The sequence below is a fragment of the Schistocerca serialis genome, chromosome 4 (assembly GCF_023864345.2).
Source record: "Schistocerca serialis cubense isolate TAMUIC-IGC-003099 chromosome 4, iqSchSeri2.2, whole genome shotgun sequence".
Taxonomy (NCBI): domain Eukaryota; kingdom Metazoa; phylum Arthropoda; class Insecta; order Orthoptera; family Acrididae; genus Schistocerca; species Schistocerca serialis.
In genome coordinates, this window is record NC_064641.1 from 318728511 (window position 1) to 318755639 (window position 27129).

Genomic DNA, 27129 nt, shown 5'->3' on the forward strand with positions numbered 1-27129 from the left:
ACACGACAGTTTCTAGCATGTGGTTCCAGCATAAGAATATACATAAAATGACTGGGTATCACCAGACGACAGTACTAGGAACCAAACCGACAATATATTAAAAGATACCAGGTATGGCTCTGATGCACTAGACTGCCGTAGTGCCAGAAGTACTACTATGGACTCCGATCATTACCTCCTCACAGCAAAAAGAGGTGTACCGTGGCAGCTTTTTGCTAGTTGTCAACCTGCGTTGAAAGCGTGGCTTGCCGTGGAGCTGAGAGGGGAGCAGATTTGGTTCTCACACTGGCACAACTGACGCTGGCTACTGGGCCAAGTGACCTTCGTACTTGCTTAACGTAGTGTGCAGTACGTTACACACACCCTGTATGAATCTGGAGAAGTACTAGTAAATAGCAATTGATATTTTTCATACTTAATATACCAGATTCTATGGATAATATGACCATACCGTTAAAATTTCAAATCAATAACAAAACTTTCGGACATATAGATTTTTACCTAAAACACATAGTAACCGTGCTGGCATTGTGAAACCGAGTTAGAGACCGTAATGTATTCATCTATAGTATCTATTGAAACTGCAACAAGAGGATAGGTTCATATAATCCAATTTTCTGGAACTTTCATTAGTTTCATTACCACAAATTCCTGACGTATTTAAAAGTGCTTTGCAAAATTATTATTTCATTGTATTTTGGCTGCGTGTTTTGGAGAGACTGAGAGAGTGAATGGTGGACATACGTACAGTGAAAATATGATATTTTATCAAAACTATGTAAATCTATGCGTGTGAAAGTTGTTGTGCAGTAGGAAAATTTGTGTGTCCTAGTGAGTTATAATTAGTAAAATGTAGCCAGAAGGGTCGCTGAGTATTAAATTTATTAGTAATTTATACTGCGAAAAGTAATTATACTTTTTTTCATTAGATTATATTTAGCTTCGGAACTACGAGATTTCTAGTCTAAATTATAGGTGGCAATCTGATTGCCTGACATTAGAAATACCTCGAGTACAGAAGTGCTCGAGATGATCTGATAGGCTGTCTAACATACACTCCTGGAAATGGAAAAAAGAACACATTGACACCGGTGTGTCAGACCCACCATACTTGCTCCGGACACTGCGAGAGGGCTGTACAAGCAATGATCACACGCACGGCACAGCGGACACACCAGGAACCGCGGTGTTGGCCGTCGAATGGCGCTAGCTGCGCTGCATTTGTGCACCGCCGCCGTCAGTGTCAGCCAGTTTGCCGTGGCATACGGAGCTCCATCGCAGTCTTTAACACTGGTAGCATGCCGCGACAGCGTGGACGTGAACCGTATGTGCAGTTGACGGACTTTGAGCGAGGGCGTATAGTGGGCATGCGGGAGGCCGGGTGGACGTACCGCCGAATTGCTCAACACGTGGGGCGAGAGGTCTCCACAGTACATCGATGTTGTCGCCAGTGGTCCGCGGAAGGTGCACGTGCCCGTCGACCTGGGACCGGACCGCAGCGACGCACGGATGCACGCCAAGACCGTAGGATCCTACGCAGTGCCGTAGGGGACCGCACCGCCACTTCCCAGCAAATTAGGGACACTGTTGCTCCTGGGGTATCGGCGAGGACCATTCGCAACCGTCTCCATGAAGCTGGGCTACGGTCCCGCACACCGTTAGGCCGTCTTCCGCTCACGCCCCAACATCGTGCAGCCCGCCTCCAGTGGTGTCGCGACAGGCGTGAATGGAGGGACGAATGGAGACGTGTCGTCTTCAGCGATGAGAGTCGCTTCTGCCTTGGTGCCAATGATGGTCGTATGCGTGTTTGGCGCCGTGCAGGTGAGCGCCACAATCAGGACTGCATACGACCGAGGCACACAGGGCCAACACCCGGCATCATGGTGTGGGGAGCGATCTCCTACACTGGCCGTACACCACTGGTGATCGTCGAGGGGACACTGAATAGTGCACGGTACATCCAAACCGTCATCGAACCCATCGTTCTACCATTCCTAGACCGGCAAGGGAACTTGCTGTTCCAACAGGACAATGCACGTCCGCATGTATCCCGTGCCACACAACGTGCTCTAGAAGGTGTAAGTCAACTACCCTGGCCAGCAAGATCTCCGGATCTGTCCCCCATTGAACATGCTTGGGACTGGATGAAGCGTCGTCTCACGCGGTCTGCACGTCCAGCGCGAACGCTGGTCCAACTGAGGCGCCAGGTGGAAATGGCATGGCAAGCCGTTCCACAGGACTACATCCAGCATCTCTACGATCGTCTCCATGGGAGAATAGCAGCCTGCATTGCTGCGAAAGGTGGATATACACTGTACTAGTGCCGACATTGTGCATGCTCTGTTGCCTGTGTCTATGTGCCTGTGGTTCTGTCAGTGTGATCATGTGATGTATCTGACCCCAGGAATGTGTCAATAAAGTTTCCCCTTCCTGGGACAATGAATTCACGGTGTTCTTATTTCAATTTCCAGGAGTGTATTAGCTAATAGGAATTCAGCATTTCCCGCGCATTTGAATGGGGCTTTGTGCCTCAGCTCTACCAGTCGAGAGAATCGCTTGGAAGCCACCTTCTGTTAAACACCTACCAACTTTTTACCAAAATCGGGAAATTCGCGTGACTCATCGGTTCCCGTGTCGTTGACGAAAAACGACTATAACATTGAGTATTTTTTGAAAGTTTGAGCTTTGTGAGTGATTAGTTTAGGAGAGATTCGCGTGCGAACATTTCATGTCGTCCATAAACTCCGCGTGGCGTATTTCGTGCAGTTTGTGACATTATGGCGAGCACTACTTTACAGGAAGCCTACTGAACGATTGAATGTGTTAATTCGCAAGTAGTCGTGGGTCAGTGACAGTTTACGGCGTTCAAAATATCGAGTCGGACTAAATATCTTCCGGCTGCTTTCAGGTGTGAACTTGTAACAGAGATAGTCAGTAACATTCCATAACTGATGTTGGGATATTAAATACGGACTTGATGGCCATTTTCCATGTTTTAAAGACAATAAACGAATTAAAACGAAATTTTAGATATTTTTTCAAATTAGTCATGCAAGAATCGCGAACTTTAGATAGTTTAACTTTCAGCTACTGCCCATGGACTGGAGTTCTGTGGTGTTTGCGTGGTAGGTATTTAGTCGAATTTTCGTCAGCGCTGCTTTTCAGAATGAGATTTTCACTCTGCAGTGGAGTGTGCGCTGATATGAAACTTCCTGGCAGATTAAAACTGTGTGCCAGACCGAGACTCGAACTCGGGACCTTTGCCTTTCGCGGGCAAGTGCTCTACCATCTGAGCTACCGAAGCACGACTTACGCACTGTACTCACAGCTTTACTTCTGCCAGTACCTCGTCTCCTACCTTCCAAACTTTACAGAAGCTCTCCTGCGAACCTTGCAGAACTAGCACTCCTGAAAGAAAGGATATTGCGGAGACATGGCTTAGCCACAGCCTGGGGGAGGTTTCCAGAATGAGATTTTCATATCAGCGCACGCTGTCGGAACGTCGATACTGTCAATGACGTCCTGAATGGTTGTTGTTTATTTTGCCCAAAACTATTAAAAGATCCACCATTATTTCTCCCATAATTCTTTTCCCATCTCATGGTCCTATTTCCTGCATGGTTTATTGTCCCAAATTGGACCCTGTGTGGAACAAATCTCAGCTTAAAGAATTTTGTCCCAGTGGTCCCCTTGCATTAATTTCTGCTCTCCGATCTCTGTGTTCCTCCATTGGCCTTTGATCACTCCTGTTCCCATTTCCCATGCACCTTTCTTGTACCTGACATCACCACTAAATCTTTTTCTGTTATCCCTCCAAGTTTCATTTTGAATTCTATCTTTGTTTTCTCTCCAGTTACCATTCTGATTTCCTTCTCTGCTTGAATTATGATGGTTATTACCCCAACTCACATTATTTCTTCTCTCTCCATAATTCCTCTGATTATTCCCTGAATTATTACCAACTGAGTTTGACTTATGGCACATTGCTGGGTCCATCCTCTCAATAAATTCCAAGAAATTTTCTGTAGATCTGTTGGACGATGTATCAGTTCCCACTGTACATTTTCGAGTAATCTTCTCCTTAGAGTAGACACCTCAGTCAAAATTCGCAAAGGCCTATCCAAATGTACCATTTTTCTTAATTCCTCCTGACAAAATTCTCTCATAGCTTGCCTACCTCCTCTGTAAACTGGCCCATCCAAAAACTCATTCTGTAATCTGCATTGTTTTGCTTGGCTCCAATACCTATTTAGAAACATCTGTTCAAATATACTATATGATTTAAATTGTTCACTACATTGATTTGCCCATGTCTGAGCAGAACCCTCAAACAATCTTTTTACCAGTTTAATTTTGCTGATGTCACTCATACCATCACTAAATCAATTCTTGCATACTGCCAGAAAATCTAGAGCACAGAACTTGCTTTCCCCTGAAAAATTCTTACCACTGGGTACTTGTATCATGGGCCACCCCATACTTCCATTAGCCCTACATAATTCTGTATTACTTAATCTACTGTTAACTTTGTCAATTTCTACATTACTCTTCATAGTAACAGCAGCCACATTTTCGCTAGCTGCCCCTGCCAGTTGACCTAATAATAAAGTTCTCATTTTATCACAACTAGCAACAATTTTCTGACCCACATCAATCAGAGCTTGCCTTGTCACATCATTCTTTGTCTCACACGACTGCCTGCCTGAATCAATTCAAGCCCTTAATTCAACAGGAAATGCATCAATCTTAGCATTCAAATTTCCTTCTACCTCTTCAAATTTTTCTGACAAATCCTCCAATTGATCATTTAATTCTCTGATTTTTGCCCCCAGAGAATTTTTCATATCCTTGATACCAGTTTTTAATTCAGTCTTTAAATCTCCCATATCAGTTTTTAATTCAGTTCTATATTCCCCCATTTTGCTCATTAATGATCTAAGCATAGCCACTAAATTAGCTTCTTCTTCTTCTTCTTCTCGCTGTCCATGTCAGCTCTGAGGCTCACTCCCACACACTGTAGACTCAACATCACCAGCTGACTTCATCACCATATCATTAAATTTGGACTCCATAGCTAAACTGGCTGTGAGACAGAGAACTGAGAAATTACTGCACCTGCTACCAATACTTAGCTTTGTTGAGACTGCTGCTGCTTGACAGCTGCTGCCTGATGCTGTAGGCTGCTGTGTGGTGAGGTGCGGTATGGCCCGGAATGATTTGCAAGTTGGTGGCAGAAGCACGCCCAGCTCCGGAGTGCGGCGGAGAAGTGGGATCGTCGATGTTTGGCGGCCAGCACCGCTTCAACTCCCACTTTGGTGGTCGTCAGACTCAGACTACTGCTCAGTGATCGGCAATGCATTTCTCCCAATCTTCTTCGCTCTTAAACGCAATCCTGCACTGCCTACTGAGCCTGTTAAGACAATCCAAGTTGAGAAACCCCATATTATGACTGTACTGGGCACTATAAATTACAGTTTGAATAGTTTGGCTTGAACCACCACATGCTATATATATATATACTCAGCTTAACTGAGCAGCCCAGGGAGGTGGCTGGTCTCAATGTTTGGCTACATTTTTTCGCCACAGCGTGACAGCTCACACCTGTCGTAAACTCAGTTTTTAAGCAAAAATAAAAATATTAAAAACACAGAGCAGGCAGGAATTGTGGTGAAATTTAAAAATATTGAGTCACTGAACAAGTAGTTTATTTTGCTTCAATATATTCATTAAACCCTTAGAATGCAGTCTGATGGGCTCTTACATAAGGGTGGCCATTAATAACTGATGCTACAACACTTCACTATAAAATTCATATGTCACGATCATGACACATGACACTTTGTTCACAGTTCACAGAATACACTCTTGTCTGCTGTCCTAAGTCACTATATTGTGCTCCACTTGATCACTTTCGAATGTCGCTACATACATACTTGTCTCCGGACGTGGCTACCAACCCACTACTACTCCCAGATACATGGCACATCTGGCTCTTAGCGTCACTCAGAACCAACTCCTTGTCACCAAAATGGTCATCCTATCCACCCTCGAAACGACTGTCTAACTCAAAACATTTTTTGACAAAAATTACGATTCTAAAACTAAACACAAAAACATATATGATATATTGAAATATATGGAAATTTTCTGGGTAATAACAATATCAAGTCCAATTTTTTGTATTATCTGCCTCCGTTTTTTCACAAATAATGTTCCTGTGGCGTGATTTTGCTTTTCCCGAATTTTTTTATACTAAACATAAATAAATAAATAAAAATATATACTTAAGTACTTGTCTACCTCTTTAAACTTTAGAATGCTGCTGCTAGTTTCGTCTCTTTAAATTTATTTATTACCAAAAACACAGTTTCTCTCAGTCGAATCCCATATTCCAACCTCTCATTCAAAATTGGTACACATTTTGCTAAATCGGCTATGATTGCTCGATACAGCTCTACTAGCCGCATCCGTAGACACTTTGTTTATATTAATCAGCCAAAGTATTGCCGAAATATTAGCTTTTGAACTTTCATAAATTTACAATTTTTGAGAGAACAATAGCCTTTATACTATTATATATTTTTGTGGCGCGTCTAGCTAATTTGGCTTTACATATTTTTCTGAACATGAGTGCTAACTCGCATCTCTGAATCACTCTGTTACCTTTTTATCAATTTTTTCTGGAATATAAATTTCTGCAAGCACACAAACAACCATACGTGCCCCTGCCAAGTGCTTGCCTTTTTCCAAGGCTGTGTAAACACTAGCCACTCTATGAGGCCCCATAGCAACCGCCAGCAATGTGCTCCGCGGCAGGAAACTGCCGCTCTAATCTCCCGCCACAGCTTGTATGCTCACAGAGGCATGGTGCTCATTCTGCATGATGTCAGAATCATTAATATCTATGAGCCCTCCAGGTCAGGACGATGCCGTGAACAGTCAACTTTCATAGCAAATGGAGTCACACCCCTCTTTATAGGACACCAGGATGACCTAATCTTTGGTGAGGATTTTAACTCCACTCAGGTGCAGAAGGACCAATTGCCACACTACGTTCCATGTCTGGCACTCTCCACCATCATAACCAACCTTCAGCTCATGGACACATGAGTACTGTGCCGACTGTTCGCCCACGGTCATGCCCCCTCCTGCAACTGAAACTGCTGCAGCCACCAAACTTCTGCCACCACCACTGGCAATGAACCTTCCACAGGAAAGGCAACCACACTACCCGTACTGTTACTTCCACACACAGTTTGGTGAGGCAGCACGGAACTGCAGACCACCCTGCTACTTCCCAAACGCCAATCGCAGGTATGTCCGGGTGTCGCCTCCTGTACAAAACATGACAGGCACCCCCCAGTGCTTCATTCTGTCCGGGAACGACTGGATAATTACGGACATCTTTACATTAAAGACATTTCGTCGGGATACCTTTTCCTAGTGGACACAGGCGCCGATGTTTCGCTGCTGCCTATGTCCTTAGCATCGTCGAACATCCGCCATCATCATACTTCACTGCAAGCTGTGAATTCAACTAAACTATAATGCTTGGGTTCAACTTCCCACATCGTCTCACTCTCCACAAACTGCAAACTCGAGTGGACTTTTTTAGTGTACGAAATTGACGAACCTATACTAGGTATTGACTTCTTGTGACACCACAAACTTTCACTGGACCTAGTGCAAAACACCGTGTTTCATCATCTGTCCAAGACTCACTTCCCCTGTGCTCCATCGAGCAAACCCCCCTGTGACACATTGGTCCAGGCTCATCTCATCCATACATGCTCGTCTCTGTCGACGACTTTACAAGAAACCACGCACAAGTGCCTTGTTGAGCTTGAACACATCGCTCGCCAATGCAAGGAAAACTTCAAGTTCTCCCTCCGGCTCCACTAAAAACAACACCAGCTCTCCAATGCTGCAAAGGAATTACAGACACTACAGCAAGGACAAAGCAAGGTCACTAAGTGCGCCGAATCTGCTTGCAATCCCAGCAATTGAGCCTTCGTGTGTTCACTTCCCGCAACCCCTCGCAACTGTGTTATCAAAACTGCCATAACGTGCACTGACAGTTCCGCAGGGCCACACACTCCTAACACGGAAGCGTTTTGACACTCAGCCAGACACAAGTGCGCATGCGCGACGAGCGTCACGTGTTCCCTAACTGATGGCTCCTACCCTGCCCCTCGTGGACAGCACCACAAACTATGCCGCCGTGTGACCGCCACTGACAACACAAACCGTGCACTCGTGCCAAGCATTTCGCCTGCGACCGTGCTGCCACAGGCCACGCCCTCAGACAATGGACTCACTAACGGCCATCTTGTCGCGTTGACTCCTGGTAAACTTCCCCACCTCGGCTCCTGTCGGATCCGCCGAGTGGCTCCAAACACCACGACCACGCCTCGCCTGCCCTGCCCACCACACATTGTAAACAAACCACCTCCAGTGCCATCAGCAACATTACCGTCGTCACCAATGGCATGGTTCACAAGCTTCGCCTCACGCCAGGTTCCCCGATCTCCAGTAAACCACGTCGACTTTGTCCCGAGCGCCTCTTCGACCTTAAAAATCAGATTTCTTAACTACTAAGATCCGGCGTCATTGAACCCTCTGCCAGTAGCTGGTCTATGCCCATACATATGACACCCAAGAAAGACGGGTCCTGGTGCATGTGCGGAGGCTACCATCGACTAATCGCACAAACTATTATGGACACCTACCCCATACCCAACATTGCCGACTCAACCAGTTCCCTTGCAGGTGCAACCACGTTCTCTGTCATTGATTGTAAACAGGCCTACCACCAGATCCCCATGGTAGCTGACGACATCGAGAAGACAGCAATCACCACCCCAGTCGGGTTATTCAGTTTCAATTCATGCCCTTCGGTCTGAAAAACGCAATCCAGACCTGGCAGCGCTTCAGCAATGAAGTGCTATTCGACCTAAAATTATGCTTTGCATATCTTGATGACATTCTTGTGTTCAGCTCCTCCGTCGAGGACAACATTTGACATGTGCAAACTGTTATGAACACTCTCGTGGCAGCAGGCATCGAGACCAACCAGGACAAATTGCAGCTACGTCAGCCTGCTGCCACCTTTCTTGGTTTTTGGGTCTCTGCCGACGGCATTTCACCACCCCCTGAGAAAGTACAAACAATACTAAACCGACCCAGACCTTCATCATTCAAAGAGCTCCAGTGCTTTTTGGGGATGGTTAATTACTATCATCAACATCTACCTCGGACTGCGGAGATTCAGGCTCCAATGATGGACGCCTTGGCAGGCACCAACACTTCTGGATCTCGACCTGTTCCATGGACCCCTGCTATGACCGACTCTTTCACTACCCTCAAAAAGCTTCTTGCCAAGGCCTGCACCATCACGCATCCTCATCCCAATGCACAGCTTTTCATCACCACAGATGTGAGCGATACTGCCATTGGCGCTGTCCTTAGCCAGACAATCGACGGCCAAACGTTGCCTCTGCAGTTCTTCTCGTGCAAGCTCACCAATGCATAACGGAAATACGAGTATTCCGCGTTTGACAGGGAGTTGCTCACGGTCTATGAAGCGATTAGGAAATTTTAAGACTGACGTTGAGGGATGCCCTTTCTATGTTTTAATGGACCACAAACCCCTGGCTGCGTCCATTAAAAACCCGCCAGCTGACCTGTCTCCTCGCCACTTCAGATACATGGACGTCATATCTCAGTTCACCACTGATGTCAGACACATAAAGGGTGTTGACAATATAGTTCCTGATTTCCTTTCATGAGTCGACACTGTCCATTTGCCGTTAGACCTCCCTGAACTGTTTAACCTCCAACCTGCTGACGAGGAAACACAAAACCTGATTTCAGACTCTACTTCTTCACTACACTGCATCCGCACCACCTTCCCTGGCATTTCTGGTGAGATCTGGTTGCTCGAGCTTTTGTCGAGTCATGGGTATTACGTTTCGGATGTCCAGCTATCATCACAACTGACCAGGGCAGACAATTTGAGTCAGCTCTGTTCAACAGGATTTGTAACATTTGCTGCATCCAGCGCATCCATACCACAGCATATCACCCGCAAAGTAATGGGCTAGTCAAGCTCTGGCACCGCACTTTCAAGGTGGCTCTTTGATGTCACAACTCTCTATGGACAGATGCCCTTCCCCTTGTGCTACTCGGCATTCGTGCAATCTATAAGGAAGACCTCAAAGGCACAATAGCCGAGTTCGTATATGGCCAGAACATTGTTCTTCCTGGCAAACTTGTGAGCCCTTCTGCTTCTCTCCCTCAGTCTGACTTACCTTCCTTCATGGACCACGTCAGACACCACTTCATCAACCTCCATATCCCTTCACCTGTCAGCCATTCCCAGCATAAGGTTCACCTCCTGAAATCTCTGGACAGTTGCAAGTATGTCGTGCTCTGGGATGACACTGTCTGTGCTCCCCTCCAACCTCCATATGCCAGCCCGTTCCGAGTTCTCCAGCGCTCAGCCAACACCTATGACATCCAGATGAAAGATTCAGCTGGTACAGTCTATCTCAACAGACTTAAGCCTGCGCATGTCGAGCCTTCTTCTACCCCCCTTCAGGCCACAACCATGCCACTCACTGTCGTGGCTCATGACACTCCAACCACTCCTTCCACGTCGGACTTACACACTCGATCGAGTGACTTCCAGCTCAATTCGTTGAGATCTCCTCCAACCTCGCCCTCTACTCCAGTCTCACGTACTCCTTCGAGTGACCACATGCTCCCCACATCGAGCTTACCTACAATCACGCCCTCGCCGCTGGGCCCTTCGTCGATCCCTTCGACCTCTCCACCGTCATCTGCCTCACCCTGTCGAGGTTTCTCATGCCCCCCCATCTTGAACGTGCCCTCGCTTGAGGTGTTTGTGCCTGTCCCCCCAGACATAATCCCTGACATCTCAATAATACTGCACAATTATACACTGTTGGTCGTGTGTTTCTCTTCATCCAGTGCTCATGACACAACCTCCGCCATTCCCTGCCACCTGGTGAAATGTGTTCCCCTCCCACCCGACATCACCCTGGACATGTTTCGTGTGTTCGCCACACCCACCGGAGACATCTTCATTGGCGCTCTGTTCCACCCACAAACCACTGGCCTACCTGTTGCCGCACAACCAGCATGCCCAGTGTGACGCCTGGCTCACTTCAACGACTTCCAGGTTCGGTGGCCGAACCTTCCTCCCACACAGCTCCCCAGCGACGCTGTCGAGCAGACTGTGGTCTGACTCCTGTAGACCACCCCTGCTGACACCATAGTCCCCCCCCCCCCCCCGGGTCACTCAAGAGTACTCCGTACTGCAGGGGAGGGGGGGGGGGGGGGGCGGCTATGTGGCGCCAATGAAATCAACACCAACATCGATATGCATTTATCTTTGGCTGTTCCACCATGTTCAGTTCAGTTCTGTGTGATCCTTGTATGTGTTAAGGTTAATAAATGAGCTATTGCTAAATGGGTGTCATTATTGCTGCAACCAACCTGGTAATCCTCCTCAGCTGTCAATAGAAGTGAATGTAAACACAGACAGACAGACAGACACACACACAGAGACACACACACACACACACACACACACACACACACACACACACAAAACTATTGTTCTATAAATGAGCTGCAACTACTGTGAATTAAAAATTACATAAAATGGAAAATGCATACCATTCCTTACATTATTTATGTTGATTATCATATGAGATAGTTTAATGGAATTTTTAAATGAAACACTGAAGTGTGGTTAATTAGAACTCAACAGTCATTTTGACGGTAGTTTAATTTAACAGCTTACAAATCAGGTGCTGAGAAGCTGTTGCCAATACAAATTGCGGAAAAATAAAATTTATTTCCGTATGCCGTATGTTCCCTTTGGAATATCATCATGAAATTTGGCGCACACTTTAACAAATAGTGCATGATTAATGCATGGGTTTTTTTTCTCTTTTTTTATCAAAAAATCTGATTTTGAAACTTTCAAAATTTAAAAACCTTTTGGTTAGGGAAAATTTAGCATTTCATGTAATTTTGTCAAAAAGCAGATAGTTTTAAAGCCTATAATAACCTGAATAAAATGGTATAAATTTTAGGTACGTGTGTCACACACTTCTTGAGATGTGGTCATTTTAAGGTTTCAAAGTGTGGCAAAAATCTCACTTTTTGAGAACTGTAAAAATTAAAAACTCAAAAATAAAGTGTCTAAAAAACTTTGTAACTTTGGATTTTGTGTTATTTTGATAAGTGCAATAAAATAAGAAAAAATCACAAAATTCTAAATCATCAAGGTACAAATTTATTTTTATCTTGGTTGATTTCATATGGAACGACCCACTACTCACCTTTATGAGAGCACAACTTGTGTGTCACACTTGGTATAGGGATGCCAACATAAAATACCTTTGACACTCTACTTGCGGCCAAAGGATAGAACAAAGGCAGGAAATTTACCACAAAGAAACATTCAGTCCTATTGGATGTTATGATAGTATTTGAACCATGTTGGAAGTGGCTGCTGCACAGAAAATGAACCTTGACCAGTTTTTCATCAAAGCAACTTTTCTAAATAGTGTACTCCAAGATGATGTACACATGGAACAAACTGAAGATTTTGAAGGTGATACTGGTGTGACTGTTATCAAAGAAGAACCTGTATATGGTTGGAACATATGTTTCCTAGAATTTAGACAAAAGCCACATTTGAAAACAACAATGCTGATCAATTTGTCTTCTACTTTGAGAGAAATAAGAATTGTTTATATGTCACAATCCATGTCGAGGATAATCCTGTGGTCTAAGGTAGCATCTTTGATTAGTAATCAAAATGTCCTCGATCCCAGTTTGAAAACCCACCACTGCTTACATTTTGATTAATAATCAGCTTGTCAGCTGAAGACTTCCGTCATAAGAAGTCACCCTCATTCTGCAAATGGCCTTGTCAAAGAGGGCAAAGGAGCAGACAGACGCTCAAGGCATTCTCTTTCCCTTGGGATGGGAAACTGCCCCTAAAGGCAAAAGAATCAGCAATGATCAAAGGCATTAGGATGAAGAAGGCAATGGAAACAGCTGCATTAAAGACACAAAACATGTATCCATAGGGAATGTGGCCTGTAATTGAAAAAGTGTCCTGATCTTTCCATTGGCAAAAGATTCCAGAGTAGTCCCCCATTTGGATCTCCAGGAGAGGAATCCCGAAGGGAAGGAGACCATGAGTAAAAAACTGAAGAAAGGATAACATTCTCTGAGTTGAGGCATGGAATTTCAGAAGCTTGAATGTGATAGGAAAGCTAGAAAATCTGAAAAGGGAAATGCAAAGGCTCAATCTAGATACAGTAGAGGACAATGAAGTGAAATGGAAAGAAGATGAGGGTTTCTGTTCAGATAAGTATAGAATAATATCAACAGCAGCAGAATATGTTGTAACAGCAGTATGATTCATTATGAATAGGAAGATAGGGCAGTGAGTGCGTTACTCTGAACAATTCAGTGATAGGGTTGCTCTATCAGGATCAACAGCATACCAACACCAACAACACTAGCTCAGGTATATATGCTGAAGTCGCAAGATGGAGATGAAGAGATAGAGTGAGTATATGAGGAAATTGAAAGGTTATGAACCATGGACCTTGCCGTTGGTGGGGAGGCTTGCGTGCCTTAATGACACAGATAGCCGTACCGTACGTGCAACCACAACTGAGGGGTATCTGTTGAGAGGCCAGACAAACATACGGTTCCTGAAGATGGGCAGCAGCCTCTTCAGTAGTTGCAGGGGCAACAGTCTGGATGATTGACTGATCTGGCCTTGTAACACTAATCAAAATGGCCTTGCTGTGCTGGTACTGCGAATGGCTCAAAGCAAGGGAAAACTACAGCCATAATTTTTCCCGAGGGCATGTAGCTTTACTGTATGATTAAATGATGATGGCGTCCTCTTGGGTAAAATATTCCGGAGGTAAAATAGTCCCCCATTCGGATCTCTGGGCGGGGACTACTCAGGAGGACGCCGTAATCAGGAGAAAGAAAATTGGCATCCTACGGATCGGAGCGTGGAATGTCAGATCCCTTAATCAGGTAGGTAGGTTAGAAAATTTAAAAAGGGAAATGGATAGGTTAAAGTTAGATATAGTGGGAATTAGTGAAGTTCGGTGGCAGGAGGAACAAGACTTTTGGTCAGGTGAATACAGGGTTATAAATACAAAATCAAATAGGGGTAATGCAGGAGTAGGTTTAATAATGAATAAAAAAATAGGAGTGTGGGTAAGCTACTACAAACAGCATAGTGAACGCATTATTGTGGCCAAGATGGACATGAAGCACATGCCTACTACAGTAGTATAAATTTATATGCCAACTAGCTCTGCAGATGATGAAGAAATTGATGAAATGTATGATGAGATAAAAGAAATTATTCAGGTAGTGAAGGGAGACGAAAATTTAATAGTCATGGGTGACTGGAATTCGAGAGTAGGAAAAGGGAGAGAAGGAAACATAGTGGGTGAATATGGATTGGGGGATGGAAATGAAAGAGGAAGCCGTCTGGTAGAATTTTGCACAGAGCATAATTTAATCATAGCTAACACTTAATTCAAGAATCATAAAGAAGGTTGTATACATGGAAGAATCCTGGAGATACTAGAAGATTAAATAATGGTAAGACAGAGATTTAGGAACCAGGTTTTAAATTGTAAGATATTTCCAGGGGCAGATGTGGACTCTGACCACAATCTATTGGTTATGAACTGTAGATTAAAACTAAAGAAACTGCAAAAAGGTGGGAATTTAAGGAGATGGGACCTGGATAAACTTAAAGAACCAGAGGTTGTACAGAGTTTCAGGGAGAGCATAAGGGAACAATTGACAGTAATGGGGAAAAGAAATACAGTAGAAGAAGAATTGGTAGCTTGGAGAAATGAAATAGTGAAGGCAGCAGAGGATCAAGTAGCTAAAAAGACGAGGGCTAGTAGAAATCCTTGGGTAACAGAAGAGATACTGAATTTAATTGATGAAAGGAGAAAATATAAAAATGCAGTAAATGAAGCAGGCAAAAAGGAATACAAACGTCTCAAAAATGAGATCGACAGAAAGTGCAAAATGGCTAAGCGGGGATGGCTAGAGGACAAATGTAAGGATGTAGCGGCTTATCTCATGAGGGGTAAGATAGATACTGCCTACAGGAAAATTAAAGAGACCTTTGGAGAAAATAGAACCACTTGCATGAATACCAAGAGCTCAGGTGGAAACCCAGTTCTAAGCAAAGAAGGGAAGGCAGAAAGGTGGAAGGAGTATATAGAGGGTCTATACAGGGGCGATGTTTTTGAGGAAAATATCATGGAAATGGAAGAGGATATAGATGAAGATGAAATGGGAGATATGATACTGCGTGAAGAGTTTGACAGAGCACTGAAAGACCTAAGTTGAAAGAAGGCCCCGGGAGCGGACAACATATGGTTTAAATGGCTCTGAGCACTATGGGACTTAACATCTATGGTCATCAGACCCCTCGAACTTAGAACTACTTAAACCTAACTAACCTAAGGACAGCACACAACACCCAGTCATCACGAGGCCCCGCCGGGAATCGAACCCAGCAACCCGGACGTGGGAAGCGAGAACGCTACCGCACGACCACGAGCTGCGGACGAGTAGACAACATTCCATTAGAACTACTGACAGCCTTGGGAGAGCCAGTCCTGACAAAACTCTACCATCTGGTGAGCAAGATGTATGAGACAGGCGAAATTCCCTCAGATTTCAAGAAGAATATAATAATTCCAAACCCAAAGAAAGCAGGTGTTGACAGATGTGAAAATTACCGAACTATCAGTTTAATAAGTCACAGCTGCAAAATACTAACGCGAATTCTTTACAGACGAATGAAAAAACTGGTAGAAGCCGACCTTGGGGAAGATCAGTTTGAATTCCATAAAAATGTTGGAACATATGAGGCAATACTGACCTTACGACTTATCTTAGAAGAAAGATTAAGGAAAGGCAAACCTACGTTTCTGGCATTTGTAGACTTAGAGAAAGCTTTTCACAATGTTGACTAGAATACTTTCTTTCAAATTCTGAAGGTGGCAGGGGTAAAAAACAGGGAACAAAAGGCTATTTACAATTTGTACAGAAACCAGATGGCAGTTACAAGAGTCGACGGACATGAAAGGGAAGCAGTGGTTGGGAAGGGAGTGAGACAGGGTTGTAGCCTCTCCCCAATGCTATTCAATCTGTATATTGAGCAAGCAGTAAAGGAAACAAAAGAAAAGTTTGGAGTAGGTATTAAAATCCATGGAGAAGAAATAAAAACTTTGAGGTTCACCAATGACATTGTAATTCTGTCAGAAACAGCAAAGGACTTGGAAGAGCAGTTGAACGGAATGGACAGTGTCTTGCAAGGAGGGTATAAGATGAACATCAACAAAAGCAAAGTGAGGATAATGGAATGTAGTCAAATTAAGTCAGGTGAGGCTGAGGGAATTAGATTCGGAAATGAGACACTTAAAAGTAGTAAAGGAGTTTTGCTATTTCGGGAGCAAAATAACTGATGATGGTCGAAGTAGAGAGGATATAAAATGTAGACTGGCAATGGCACGGAAAGGTGTTCTGAAGAAGAGAAATTTGTTAACATTGAGTATTGATTTAGTATTAGGAAGTTGTTTCTGAAAGTATTTGTATGGAGTGTAGCCATGTATGGAAGTGAAACATGGACGATAAATAGTTTAGACAAGAAGAGAATAGAAGCTTTAGAAATGTGGTGCTAGAGAAGAATGCTGAAGATTACATGGGTAGATCACATACCTGATGAGGAGGTATTGAATAGAATTGGGGAGAAGAGGAGTTTGTGGCACAATTCGACTAGAAGAAGGGATTGGTTGGTAGGACATGTTCTGAGGCATCAAGGGCAGCGTGGAGGGTAAAAATTGTAGAGGGAGACCAAGAGATGAGTACACTAAGCAGATGTAGGCTGCAGTAGGTACGGGGAGATGAAGAGGTTGGGTTGGGGTTGGGTTGTTTGGGGGAAGAGACCAGGCAGCAAGGTCATTGGAAGGACAAGGAAGGAAGTCGGCCGTGCCCTTTCAAAGGAACCATCCCGGCATTTGCCTGGAGCGATTTACGGAAATCAAGGAAAACCTAAATCAGGATGGCCGGATGCGGGATTGAACTGTCGTCCTTCCGAATGCGAGTCCAGTGTGCTAGCCACTGCGCCACCTCGCTCGGTGGAGATGAAGAAGCTTGCACAGGATAGAGTAGCATGGAGAGCTGCATCAAACCAGTCTCAGGACTGAAGACCATAACAACAACAACAGTGTGTAAAGGGAGATGTAAATCTGGAATGCAGTTGTAGGGAAAGGATTAGAGGAAAAGTGAACACTCTCTTCAAGAATCACAGGAGGAGGAATAGTTGGACAAGACCAGGTGATATGGGAAGATTTCTCTCTCTCTCTCTCTCTCTCTCTCTCTCTCTCTCTCTCTCTCTCTCTCTCTCTCTCTCTCTCCCTCCCCCCCCCCCCCCCCCTGCACCCCTCAATGATCACAGGCCCTGTAGACTGTAGACCACGCGCTGCATCAACGATCTGCTTCCATCACCTTCTATCTCTCGCAGCCTCTCTCCAAGCTGTGGAAATTCCTAATACCCTTCTCTATGTCATCTTTCCACCTTGTACGAGGTCAGCCCAATGGTCTTGTTGCCTGGAGAGTTTCTTCAAATGCTTTCTTGGTGATTCTGTTGTTTTCAATTCTAGCCACATGTCCAGCCCATTGCTTCATTAACTGATAAATTTCGTTGTTCTTTTGAATTCTCCATATACCGTTCTCCAACACAGGTCCCCAGATTTTTCTAATTATTTTTCTTTCGAAAACATTCAGTTTCTCTTTCCGAACCATACAGTACTATGGGGCGGATGATAGTGTTGTATATCTTCATCTTTGTGGTGATTGACAAAGCTTTACTTTTGAGTGGGTTGCTTAGTGAGTACAGACATCTTTACCCTTAGGCTATTCTTTCATTTATATCCATTGTTATATTTTTACTGTTGAAATGTGATCCAAGGTATTTAAACTGGAGAACTTTTCTGAATTTAGAATGCTGATCAATTTAAAAGTAAGGATTTGGGTTTATGACTCGACCTATTTCCATATATTCAGTTTTCTCTTGGTTAATCAAAAGCCCCATTTTGCTGGCACTGTGCCTGAGAGATATGTACATGTCTTTCAGTTCTTCTTCAGTTTCACTCAGCAACACTGTATCATCTGCATAAGCCAGGAGTTTTACTTCACTGTGTTTGAATCAAAGACCATAGTATAGATGTAAATTACTCTCCCAAACCACTTTCTCTAATGCAAGGTTGAAGAGGACACGTGAAAGAGTGTCTCCCTGTCGTAAGCCTGTTTTAATTGGAAAGGTGGGGGATATGGACCGCTGAAATTCACCGCTGCCCGGGAGCCATCCAGGCACAGTTGTATCATCCTAATGATTTTACTGGGTATACTAAATTCTCATAACGTGTTGTAGAGGCTACTTTTGTGGATACTGTTGTAGGCTCGCTGGAAGTCAATGAAGAGACAGTGGATGTTTTTGTTAAATTACCAGTATTTCTCAAAGATCTGTTGTATAGTAAACAAATTATCAGTTGTGGAATGGTCTGTTCAAAATCCAGCCTGGTGTTTTCTGCGTAAGGTTTAAGTTTTCACAGAATAATCATTGAGAGGATTTTGTACATTATATTCAGCAAACTGAGTCCTCTGTAATTTCCACATTCCATTCTGTTTCTTTTCTTGTGTATTATGCAGTTTTCCAATCTTCCGGCAGTGTTTCAGTTTTCCAGATCATTGTGATAAGGTTATAAATTTCTTTACGTAGTTCGCTTCTGCCCTCTTTTAACGTCTCTGCTGATATCTGGTCCTCACCTGCTGCCTCATTGTTTTTGAGCTTTTGAATGGTGTGGATCACTTCCTGTTCTGTGATTCTACATTCGTCATTATTAATGCTGTCACTCTCAGACCTTGAGTAACTGGAGGTTATGTGCAGATCAATGCAATTTAACATTTCTGAGAAATACTCTTTCCATCTTTCTAGAATATCTTCCAGCTGCGTTAGCAGATTTCAGTTAGATTAAATCATGGTCAGACAGGGATTCCAAAATCAGATACTGAATTGTAAGGCATTCCCAGGAGCAGATATCAACTCCGATCACAAAATAGTTATGATGAAGAATAGTCTGAAGTTTAAGAGATTAGTAAGGAGGAATCAGTATGCAAAGAAGTTGAATATAGAAGTACTAAGGAATGATGAGATACACTTGAAGTTTTCTAAGGCAATAGATACAGCAATAACAAATAGCTCAGGAGGCAGTACAGTTGAAGAGGAATGGATACCTCTAAAAAGGGCAATCACAGAGGTTGGAAAGACATAGGTACAAAGACGGTAACTGATAAGAAACCATGGGTAACAGAAGAAACAGTGCAGTTGATCGATGAAAGAAGGAAGTACAAAAATGTTCAGGGAAATTCAGGAATACAGAAATAAAAGTCACTGAGGAATGAAATAAATAGTAAGTGCAGGGAAGTTAAGATGAAATGGCTGTATGAAAAATGTGAAGAAATCGAAAAAGAAATGATTGTTGGAAGGACTGACTCAGCACGCAGAAAAGTCAAAATAACCTTCATTGAAATTAAAAGCAATAGTGGTAAAATTAAGAGTGCAGTGGGAATTCCACTGTTAAATGCAGAGGAGAGAGCTGATAGGTGGAAAGAGTACATTGAAGGCCTATATGAGGGGGAACATTTGTCTGAGGTGATAGAAGAATAAACTAGGGTTGATATAGAAGCGATAAGGGATCCACTATTAGAATCAGATTTAAGAGAGCTTTGGAAGACTTAAGAGCAAATAAGGTAGAAGGGATCGATAACATTCAATTGGAATTTCTAAAACCTTTGGAGAAAGTGGAAACAAAATGACTATTCATGTTGCTGTGTAGAATGTATGAGTCTGGTGACATACCATCTGACTTGTGCAATCTGAGAAGTGTGAGACTTATCGCACAATCAGCTTAACAGCTGATGCATCCAAGCTGCTGACAAGAATAATATATAGAAGAATGGAAAAGAAAATTGAGTAAATGTTAGATAATGATCAGCTTGGCTTTAGGAAATGTAACACCACCAGAGAGGCAATTCTGACATTGCAGTTCATAATGGAAGCAAGACTAAAGAAAAATCAAGACACATTCATATGATTTGTCAACCTGGAAAAAGTGTTCAACAATGTAAAATTGTGCAAGATGTTCAAAATTTTGAGAAAAATAGGGGAGAGCTATAGGGAGAGATGAGTAATATGCAGTATGTACAAGAGCAAAGAGGGAATAATAAGAGTGGATGACCAAGAATGAAGTGCTCAGATTAAAAAGGGTGTAAGACATGGATGCAGTCTTTCACCCACACTGTTCAATCTGTACAACAAAGAAGCAATGATGGAAATATAAGACAGATTCAGCAGTAGAATTAAAATTCAAGGTGGAAGGATATCAATATGACTCACTGATGACTTTGCTATCCTGAGTGAAAGTGAAAAAGAGTTACATGATCTGCTGAATGGAATGAACAGTCTAATGAGCGTAGTATATGGATTGAGGGTAAATTGAAGAAAGACAAAAGTAATGATAAGTAGCAGAAATGAATGCGAGAAACTTAACATGGGGATTGATAGTCACAAAGTAGATGAAGTTAAGGAATTCTACTACTCAGGCAGCAAAATAACCACTAATGGATGGAGCCAGCAGGACATTAAAAGCACACTAACACTGGTAAAAAGGGCATTGCTGGCCAAGAGAAGTCTTCTCGTATCAAACATAGGCCTTAATTTGAGGAACAAATTTCAGAGAATGTAGTTTTGGAGTACCACATTGAATGGTAGAGAAACATGGACTGTGGTGACAACCAGAACAGAAGAGAATCAAAGCATTTGAGATGTGCCACCACAGATGAATGTTGAAAATTGAATGGACTGATAAGATAAGGAATGAGGTGATTCTGAGCAGAATCAGAGAGGAAAGGAAAATGGTGAAGCTGGAGTTTCATACAACTAGGGGGCCTCTCAACAATTTTTTGGGTAAGAAGGTACAGCAAAACGGAGATGAAACTGACTGGTTAGCTGATCTACTAACCAGGATATTAGAAAGAATCTGACTCCAGATGCTGTGTAAAAGAATAGGAGCACAGAAGATGAAATCCATGTGAAATTCAGTACTCACTTCTTATTATTCTTTGAATGGAATGTAAACATTAAAGTTAAAAATATGAAACGTATTGTATCTGAGTAATGTGTGTTTTCATATCTTTATTATGCAAATGCAATGGAATCCTTATACTGGTATAATGTGTTTTGGTGTTATATTATACTGTGTGTGCATGTGTGCATGTGTGAGTCTAAGAAACCTAGCTTTGTAAATTTTTTGTAGTCTATTTTACTGGTGAGATTCTAACCTAGTTGTAAAAAAACACAGGGGGCTACAAATATGTTTTGTAGCATATCTTGGAATTCAGTGGGTGTTGTGTACATAGTTCTGCGTAGTCAGTGCGTACACAACTTTCCCACTAGAGCGCACCCCGCTAAGCACAACAGCGCAGGCGCAGCGCTCGTCCGTCTCCGCACTACGAGATGGCGCTGTCTTAGAGACGGACCAAATTCTGCTTCCGCCGATCCACGTATTAATATGTAACACAGCCAATGAGATTGCTCCTAACGTAGAACCTTTTCTCCTTGCGGATCACACTCGCACAGTGATACCTGAACGCGCGAGGTATTATAACGAGTGTACAGACCTCCGATTAGTCAGTCTGCATATGTCTGCACCAGTCTGTACCAGTCTGCATTAGTCTGTACCAGTATATAGTCAAGTTCCAGTCTGCACCTAATAAGATTATCATATTCCTGTGCATAGCCATGAAGAGAAATGTATAGACACTTTGTCAAGTATCAGAGATATGTGAGAATAAGATTAACGTATCAAGACCAAAGGAACTTCAGATTGTCCATTGTAAACAGCATCCAGAATCAAGTTAAGTAATTTTATGCTTGCTATTATTTTAATAAATGTGTGTGAAAATTAATCAAGTTCTGTTTAAAGTTGGTCACCGTTAATCTGCTGCTCTAAGCGTGCAAGTGGCATTTCTATCGTCTGACCTAACGGCAGAAGATAAACACGCCACAATAAGACCATGAGACATATTGCTGACACTCGCCTACTTCATTAGAGCGACAAGTCAAATAATCTGATGGTGTGTGTACCGAAGGTCTTACAGTACGCACACCACATTGGCGACGAGGTACTAAGGAAACAGATGATTTCCGCACAATTACGGATGACCACATGTGAGCCTGAAATAAAATAGATTACGGTGGACTTCTGGAAGATACATCCTTGACTGTTAACCTGCTCTCTTGCAGCTAAAATATCATTATTGCAGTAATCTAGTTGCACTTGGAATTTTCAGATAACCATGGACCTCACAGCGCAGATCGTAAATCTCATGGCACATATACAACAGACGCAACAGACGTTTGGAGCCGCAGCCTGCCATAGCGTCTCCGCTACAAATTAAACTTCCAGCACCACCTTTCGCAGTTTACAACAGCAAGGAAGAAGCGTGGCTGGACTATGCAGCATGCCTGGAACAGCACTTCCTCACCCACCAGATATCAGGTGATATAGAAAAAAGATCTTATTTTTTGGCACATTGTGGCGCAGCTATCTACAACCTTCTCTTAAAACTGAGTCTGACTTGTGAACCGACAAATTTGTCATTCCTAGCTATTAAAGACTTGCTCGAAAAATACTTCGACAAGCAAACGCATGTTGCTGCTGCAAGGCATAAATTTTACTTATGCAAGAAAAAGGCACAGCAGACATACACAGAATAGATTACACAGTTGTGAGGATTAACTAGGAACTGCAAATTTATTTGTGAAAACGAAAAGTGTAAAAAGTCCTATGCAGATTCTTTAATACGTGATATGCTCACAATGCATTCACCAGATGAGAAATTAAAGAAACAGCTCCTTAGTTTAATCAATGCATCCTTGCAAGATTGTTTACCACTCATTCGAGCACATGACCAAGGCCAAGCTTCTGTGAGTGTGATACCGGACGATGGCTGTGGCGTGTTCGCGACACAGGCACGCGACACGGGGCAACGCGGCCCGCATACCCAAGGCTGTAAACAGGACAGCAAGGCTAGGCTCACGCGATCTAAGAACAGATCACACACCCAAACTAAAAGACTAAAGTTGAAATCATGTCTTAAATGTGAAATCAATCATCACAGAGACAATTGTTACTATCGTAACGCACATTGTGACTTTTGCAACCGAAAAGGGCACAAATCAGAAGTGTGTAATAAGAAAAGTGTACAGTCTAGAAATAAGTTCAGCAATAAGAAAGTGCTTAATTTTAAGAAGTATACCTCCAATGCATGTGACAATATGAATAGGTAAGACTATATTCAGGTTTCAAAAGTTAAACATGAAGTTAATGCTATCGTACAAAACAGGAACAAGTTTTTGTATGTCACATTACTGGTGAACAAAATACCTATCAAATTCCAGATTGACACAGGATCGTCGATCTCTGTCATAAATCTGCACTCACATAAATGACTAGGTTCTCCTAAATTGCAGCATTTTGAAAGCTCACTGTACAGCTACAGTAATGAACACATTCCAGTCAAAGGTGCACTGATAACGGAAGTAACTTACAAACAGTTTACCAAGACAGCTACTTTAGCAGTAGTTACCACCCATAAGGCATCAAACTTGCTGGTTCTGGATCTCTTTAACGAATTAGGCTTCACAATCCATGAAGCGAAACAGGTCACACATGAAGCTCCGAAACGAAAATTACAAACAGTGTTGCAGAAGTACGAAGATATTTCTTCCTCCGCGACAGGCAGTGTCACAGATTACCAGGCACACATTACGCTGACACCGAATGCAGTGCCGAAGTTTTGCAAAGGTAGAACTGTCACTTATGCAATGAACGAACGCGTAAAACAAGCACTTGACCGTTTAGAAGGCAATGGTATTATCTAATCAGTCACATGTAGCGCCTGGGCAACACCAATCGTTGTAATAGAAAAGCCAAATGGATCATTACGTATCTGTGGAGATTTCAAGACTACTGTCAATTCACAGTGCATTATAGATACATACCCGATTCCAAAACCGGAAGAACTGATGTTTAAATTAGCAGGGGGTGTGTATTTCGCCAAACTGGATTTAAAGGAGGCATATCTGCAGATCCCTTTAGACAAAGATACACAAAAGTTTATGTTAATAAATACTCCATTTGGATTGTACAGACACAAGCACTTACCATTTGGTATCACTAGCGCACCAAGCATCTTTCAACGTTACTTGGAACAATTAATTAGAAACTGTCCTAATGCAGTTAACTATCTCAATGACATAATTGTCTCGGGAAAATCTCCACAAGATTTACTAGATAACCTGGAAGAACTGTTCAAGGTTCTCAGAAAGGCCAATCTCAGGTGCAACAAGGACAAATGTATATTTTTTGTCAAGAAAATTCAGTATTTAGGACATATATTGTCAAATAACGGAATCAGTCCGACACCACAGCATATAGAAGCAATACAGAAATTACCAGCTTCGAAAGACTTAAAGCAACTATAAGCTTTATTAGGCCAAATTAATTATTACCGGAAATTCATACCAAAAGCAGCTGAAATTTCCGAACCGTTGCACAGATTGCTTCACAAAGGAGTCAGGTGGAATTGGTCCAAAGAATGCCAGCGCGCATTCGACAAACTGAAACAAAGTTTAGTAGACGCAAAATGTCTTAAGACTTATGACCCGAAAAGTTGATCACTATTGCGGCGGACTCGTCAGATTACGGGATCGGTGCAGTGTTGTCCCATAAACATCAAGGAATTGAATGACCGATTGCATACGCGTTGAAAACATTAAACTCAAGTCAATGAAACTATAGCCAAGTAGAAAAAGAGGCACTAGCAATTATCTTTGCCATGAAGAAGGTTCATGACTACATATACAGACGAAAATTTATTCTGGTCACAGACCATAAGCCATTGGCGCCAATATTCGGACCACATAATAGTGTATCCACTAAGACAGCACAGCGTTTATGACATTGGGCATTGCTACTGTCTAATTACAACTACGAGATCTTATATAGATCAACGGCAAAACATGCCAACAGCAATGTACTTTCACGTCTACCGGCAGGTCAAGATGAACGTTTTGACAAATCAGAGGATGTATGTTTTCAGATAGACGTAATCAATGAGAACGTCGTGGGAAATTTCCCCATCAGTGCCACCTTAAATAGCTAAGTTAGTGCCCAAAGATCCAGTGTTATCAAAGATAAAGCAGTATATTCTTACAGAATGGCCAACTGATAAGAACATGTTAGCTCAGCCAGAAGTGAAATCTTATTGGAACATGAGACATGCTCTCACAGTGCACAAAGGCGTCATATTAGTTCACAGTGAAACGGGAAAAACAAGAGTAGTTATACCCAAAGCTCTCAGGAATAAAGTGCTAAAAATGTTACACCAATGTCATTGGGGCATAGTACGCACGAAACGCATGGCCAGAGAGCATTGCTACTGGAAGAACATTGATAAAGATATTGAAACAATGCCTTCTAACTGTAAATTATGTCAGACACATCAATCAGCTCCGCCAAGACAATATTTTCCGTTGCCACAGGCAACAGAAGCTTGGTCAAGATTGAACATTGACTATGCAGGTTATTTTCTTGGAGCTTCTTGGTTAATTGTCATTGATGCATTTTCAAAATTCCCTTTTGTACTACAAATGCGTACAACTTCTTCAGCGACAACAATTCAAGCGTTGTCAAAGATCTTTTCCATTGAAGGATTGCCTCAAACCATAGTGACCGATAATGGCACACAATTTACATCGGAAGAATTCCAGTCATTCTGTCAGATGAACGGAATTGCCCATTACAGGACGGCACCATTTCACCCTGAGGCTAATGGACTCGCCGAACAATTCGTACAAACGTTCAAGGCACACATGACAAAGTTGGTGCAACAGTACAACAAAAAGACTTCCTTATTAATTTTTCTGTCACAATACAGAGCTACTCCACATGAGGCACAGTCACCAGCAGAAAAACTGCATGGGCGACAACACAGGACTTTGATGCCTATCCTAAAACCCACAATGCATCCAGAAAATGATCAACAAACGTCGAAATGACGTCGATTCCATGTAAACGACAAAGTCTTCGTAACTGTCTACAGTCGAGGAAAGTGTACGTGGACACAAGGCATTATTGTAGAATGCATTGGAAGTGTCATGTATAGAATAAGAATGCAAAGCAGCATAGTTATCCGCCATACTAATCAATTACTGCAGCAAAGACAGCAGTCACATATAGCCAGAACTCCTAGGCTGTTTCATTTTGCAGACTCAAAAGCAGGTGTCAACCCCGAGCAGCTCACAGGATTTGACGCTGATGCAGCACCTTCAGGGGCAGCCGACTACACCAGCCGTCCACAGCCGACACCCCCAGAGCAGATGGGCATCGAAGAAGAATTAGATTTAAACTATGACCAATGTACCGATGTTGAAATGCAATTATGTAATAAAATTTTTGCTTCTCCAGTTCCCTGTTCCGTAGGTTTTGAGTAGGTTTTCCTAGCGGACCGCACGGGGAGCAACATGTGTGCACCCACAGACATACGCACACCGGAAAGTAAGGAAGCAGAAAATAAAGCCTTTTCAAGCAAACTTCAAAAGCTTTTTTTCTTCCCCCAGAAGGGAGGGATGTTGTGTACGTAGTTCTGCATAGTCAGCACATACACAACTTTCCCACTAGAGCGCGTCCCGCTAAGCACAACAGCCCAGGCGCAGCACTCGCCCATCTCCGCACTACGAGATGGCGCTGTCTTAGAGACGGACCAAATTCTGCTTCCGCCGATTCGCGTATTAATATGTAACACAGCCAATGAGATTGCTGCTAATGTAGAACCTTTTCTCCTCGTGGATCACACTCGGGCAGTGATACCTGAACGCGCGAGGTATTATAACGA

At 43.0% G+C, this 27129-nt stretch overlaps 1 long non-coding RNA gene across 1 annotated transcript in view; it reads left to right on the forward strand.

Moving 5' to 3' along the window:
- LOC126473865 (uncharacterized) overlaps nt 1–27057 on the forward strand; it is a 35557-nt gene extending 8500 nt beyond the window's left edge. The window contains exons 2-3 of the long non-coding RNA XR_007586533.1: nt 22522–22730; nt 26505–27057. This is a non-coding gene — a long non-coding RNA (uncharacterized LOC126473865). The remainder of the gene's footprint in view (nt 1–22521; nt 22731–26504) is intronic.
- Nucleotides 27058–27129: the final 72 nt, after the last annotated feature.